At 39.6% G+C, this 5,521-nt stretch overlaps 1 non-coding gene across 1 annotated transcript; it reads right to left on the reverse strand.

The window, feature by feature from the left end:
• Nucleotides 1-3,687: 3,687 nt before the first annotated feature.
• Nucleotides 3,688-3,794, reverse strand: LOC131169732 (small nucleolar RNA R71). Its single transcript, XR_009140631.1, has one exon. It is a non-coding gene; the product is annotated as a small nucleolar RNA R71 (small nucleolar RNA).
• Nucleotides 3,795-5,521: the final 1,727 nt, after the last annotated feature.

Genomic DNA, 5,521 nt, shown 5'->3' on the forward strand with positions numbered 1-5,521 from the left:
AAAGGTTTGGTGGTAACTCTAACCAATAGGCCACTGCTCCAACTCTATCAGTAATCTCAAAAGGTCCTATGTATCAAGGTGCTAGTTTGCCTTTCTTCCCGAATCTCATAACTCCCCTCATAGGGGAGACCTTAAGAAATATATAGTCACCCACTGCAAACTCTACATCCTTCTGCCTAGGGTCTGCATAACTCTTCTGCCACTACATTCGCCTTCTCAGGATGGTACTGAATGGTGTAGTCATAATTCTTTAGAAGTTCCATCCATCTCCTTTGCCTCAGATTTAAGCCCCTCTACTGAAAAATATACTTTAGGCTTTTGTGGTCAATGTATATCTCACACACTTCACCATACAGATAGTGTCTCCAGATCTTTAATGCAAAGACTACAGCTACCATTTCCAAATCATGGGTGGAGTAGTTCTGCTTGTGCCTCTATAGTTACCTTGAAGCATAGGCCACTATCTTTCCATGCTGCATTAAGACACACCCCAACCTAACCTAGGAAGCATCATAGTACACTATATATCCTTCACCACTTACCAGCAATGTCAACACAAGGGCTGTAGTTAGACATTCCTTAAGTTTCTGGAAGCTTTCCTCACAATTGTCTGACTAGAAAAATGGGACATTCTTTCGAGTTAGCTTGGTTAAGAAAGCTACAATCCTAGAGAAATTCTGCACGAAGTGCCTGTAATAGCTAGCCAGGCCTAGAAAACTCTGCACTTTAGTGACTGTTGTAGGCCTAAGCTAGTCAGTTATTGCTTCAATCTTCTTGGGATCCACTTGAATACCTTCACTAGAAACCACATATCCCAAGAATGAGATGCCTTCCAGCCAAAATTCACATTTTGAAAATTTTGCATATAACTAGTGCTCCCTCAAAGTTTATAACACCATCCTCAGATGACAAACATGCTCTTCCTCAGTCTGAGAATATACTAAAATGTCATCTATGAATACAATGATAAAATGGTCCAGGAACGGCCTAAACACCCTGTTCATCAAGTCCATGAAGGCCGCTGGTGCATTAGTGAGTCTATAAGACATCACAAAAAACTCATAATGATCATACCTTGTCTTGAACACTGTCTTTGACACATCCTTACTTTGAATTCTCAGCTGATGATAACCCGACCATAGGTCTATCTTGGAAAAGTACCTCGCTCTTTGTAGTTGGTCAAATAGGTCATCAATTCGAGGAAGTGGATATTTATTCTTAACAGTCACTTTATTCAATTTTCTATAATCAATACACAACCTCAAAGATCCATCCTTCTTCCTCACAAATAGAATAGGAGCACCCCAGGGTGAAATACTTGGATGGATGAAACCCTTGTCCAGAAGCTCTTGTAGTTGCTCCTTCAATTCCTTCAATTCTGCTGGTGCCATCCTATAAGGTGGCATAATGAGTTGACAGCCAATTGATACACTTGAATTGTATAGATGTTTTTAAGCACATTTGTATTTTAAATCATAGCATTTAGGCAAGTATTTTTCATGCATAGTAGTTAATTTCATTAGTTTTCATAAATCCTGTTGCCAAGCCCTTAATTCCATGTTTTCTGCATTATTTCAGGTGTTTGGGTGAAGTCCCAAAGGATGGGAGTACAAAGGAAAGCTTGGAGAGGCAAAAAGACAAAGAATTATTGCTGATACAAAGTACAGGGGTCGTGTAAACCAAGCCCCAGACCCGTGTAATTCTCTGCCAGAAGAAAGCCAAGAGAATCGATGAGAAACACAAGTACATGGGTCGTGTAAGTAGACCCGTGTAATCTGCAGGGACCCGTGTAAGTCTCTATCGGGCGCAAGCTTGAAGAACCTTATGGGAACAATAGTACACGGCTTGTGTAATAAGGCCCGTGTAGTCGGCACAGACTCGTGTAACTTTCTATGCCAAAATAAGACCACGCGATTCTCCTCCAGCAAGTTACACGGCCCTACTTTGCGAGACCCATGTAGTGACACAGAGGCCGTGTACTATGCTACAGCCTATTTTCTGACTGGAATTCTCCTCCTGTTTTGTGATTCCAACGAGACTCCTAAAGCCTTTTGGACTCAAAATGACCTAACCCTAGAGCAACCAATATAAATAAAAAAGAAAACATCAGGAAGAGGAGTCGGCCACTGTCGCCGTGGATCACATCAAGGTTATCATCAAAGCTATACGCCAAGATCAAAAGAAGTTTCCAGCTGAAGCTCCACAAGATCAAAGCTGCAACTCTCTTTGGTTCCTTCATTTCATCTCCTTAGACAGATTTCTATTATTTTTATTTCTTCTGCATAATTCTCCTTCCATTGTTTTCACTTTTTATCATGACATTTGTTGAACTCACCATGAGTGAGTAGCTTTCTTATTCTGGATTTGGGAGAGTAGCTCTTATAATTATTATTATGGATGAACACTGAGTTTATTTATTGGATTCGAGATTCGTTTCTTGATTTAATTTCTTGTGATCTTAATGCATGCTATGTGTTGGTACCCACTTAGTTATGATCGTAGATGTTAATTGAAGGACTGAAAGGTGAAGATTAACATTAGAAAATCAAGATCTTGAACCTAGAAATTCTGACCTAGACATAGGCTGATACCTTTGTGGAACCTAAAAATTAGTCAAAGGTCTTAAAGGATTTTAATTAATTTGATCACCAAGAAAGTAGGGTTCGAGTTAATTAGAATACACCTTAGATGCCTTGAAAGAGGATTTAGGATAGCTTAGGATTGATTTCCATCAAGGAAAACGATCCTCAATTCAGTAAATAAATGAGATAACATCCCTAGTATGATTCAAGTGTGAAATCTTAATTCCAGAATTGCTTCAAATAAATCATTTCATTTTAAGTTTACCATTTTAGTGTTTAAAGTTAATAAACTTCATTCCTTAAGTATTCGATAGCCTAAACAGTCAAGATTTCTGTGTAGATTGGTACTTGCTAAACAAAATTCCTCTTGGGAACGATACTCTACTTATCACTTTATTACTTGTTAGCGATACGTGCACTTACGGTGATTGCAAAATAGCAGAAACAAGTTTTTGGCACTATTGCTGGGGATTTTTTGGTTTTAGTAATATCAAGCGAAAGGCGATTTAGCTGATTTAGGCAATTATATTTATTATTTAATTTTATTTTACTGGTTGTATTTCTTTTATTTTCTCTCAGGTGCCCGATCTGGTATATGACCAGAACAAAGCTAGAAGAAATTTTGGACTGTGATCCAGAAATAGATAGAACTCTGAAAGCTATCAGGAGGGAAAGGAAACATCAAGAGCACGGTCAAGAAGATCCTGAAATCCCAACTATGGCTGATAATAATGACAAACCAAGACTCTTGAGAGATTACGAAGCTCCATCTGTCCAAGGATTTCAGCCCAATGTCACTAGACCCACAGTGGAAGCCAACAACTTTGAATTAAAACCAGCATGGCTCCAAATGATTCAATAAATCCAGTTTGCAGGTTCACTAACAGAGGACCCACACTATCACCTTCAGTGCTTTCTTTCCCTATGTGATACATTCAAGATGAATGGAGTGTCTGATCAAGCAATAAGACTCAGAGCATTCCCATTCTCCCTTCGGGACAGAGCAAGGAAGTGGTTACTTTCTCAACCGGCTGGAACATTCACTACCTGGGAAAACCTCTCTCAAGCTTTTCTAGCAAGGTATTTCCCACCTACAAAGACTGCAAAGCTGAGGCTTGAGCTCAACACCTTCAGACAAAAGGAAGGAGAATCACTCTATGACGCATGGGAAAGATATAAAGACCTGCAGAGGGAATGTCCACACCATGGCATAGAGGATTGGCTATTGGTGCAAATTTTCTATAATGGATTACTACCCTCTACAAGGAGCACAGTTGATTCAGCTGCAGAGGGTGATCTAATGGAGAAAACAGTGCCACAAGCACTTGAACTTCTAGAAAGGGTTGCATACCATAATTATGAGTGGTCAAATGAAAGAGGAAATGCAAGAAGAACTGCAGGGGTCCTAGAAGTAGATGCCCTAAGCATGATAAATGCCCAATTTGATCAGCTCACAAAGAAACTTGAAAGAATGCAAGCCAACGCAGTTGGTACAAATAGTCAACATGAGGGTAGCTATGAAGGAGGATACATGAATTTAGAATACAGCAATTTCAATAAACCTACAGAACAAATGAATTATGTGAATAATGGAGGAAACTTTAACCAGAGGTAGCCAAACAATCCATATTCAAATACTTACAACCCTGGATGGAGAAACCACCCAAATTTCTCATGGTCCAATCAGCAGAACCAGCCAATAAACAAGCAACAAGGGTACAAACCTCCAAAGACTCTCGGATTTCGCAGCAGGTCGAACTTTGCACAACCATCACTACCTCTCTAACCTCAACAACCTAAACCGAAAAATAACCATGGAAACCATGATGGAAGGATTCCTAGCAGCTCAACAACAACAAACTGAATTGATCAAATAGCTGACTTCCAAAATGGACCAACTTGCTACCCATAACAAGATGCTAGAGAATCAAATCGCTCAGCAAGCAAGTTTTTTAAGTAAGGTTGCTGGCAAGCTGCCCAGTCAACCAGAAATGAACCCAAGGGAGCATTGCAAGGCAGTTGCACTGAGGAGTGGGAGAACTCTAGTACAACCAGAGGTAGAATTGACAGAGGAAACCATAGAAAAATCTACAGACCAAGCAGAGAAAAAGGAGGAAGAAGCTAAAAAAGATCAGGAAGAGGAAGCAAGGAAGACAAAGAAATTATCAGAATCATACCAGCCTCCCCTACCTTTTCCTCAGAGATTTCAGAAAGCCAAACTAGACAAGCAGTTTGAGAAGTTTTTAGAAGTTTTACAGAAACTTTACATTAACATCCCCTTCACTGAAGCACTTTCTCAGATACAGTCTTATGCCAAATTTCTTAAAGAAATTTTGTCAAAGAAAAGGAAGCTAGAAGACTATGGAACAGTAGCTCTAACAGAGGAATGCAGTACCATTCTGCAAAATAAACTGCCTCCAAAGTTGAAAGATCCAGGAAGCTTTTTCATACCCTGTAGCATTGGTAACAAGAAAATAGACAAGGCCCTCTACGATCTTGGGGCAAGCATCAGTCCAATGCCTCTATCAATATGCAAAAGTCGAGATCGGGAATCAAACCCACAACAATCTCATTGCAATTGGCTAATCGATCCATTAAATATCCTGTAGGGATACTTGAGAACATTCCTATCAAAGTGGGCAAATTCTTCATTCCAGTGGACTTTGTTGTCCTTGAGATGGAAGAAGATGTCCAAATTCCTATCATCTTGGGAAGACCATTCTTGGCAATTGCCGGAGCCATCATAGATGTCAAAAATGGATGATTAACCCTCAAGGTAGGAGAAGAAGAAGTGGAGTTCAACTTGTTCGACACAATGAAACATAAATTTGAACCTGATGAATGCTTCAAGGTTGACATAATTAACGAAGAAGTTAAAGAGGAATTTCATAAGACACATCCTAAAGATCCTCTTGAAGCATGTATTGTGCACAGCCATA

This window comes from Hevea brasiliensis, chromosome 1 (genome assembly GCF_030052815.1).
Source record: "Hevea brasiliensis isolate MT/VB/25A 57/8 chromosome 1, ASM3005281v1, whole genome shotgun sequence".
NCBI lineage: Eukaryota > Viridiplantae > Streptophyta > Magnoliopsida > Malpighiales > Euphorbiaceae > Hevea > Hevea brasiliensis.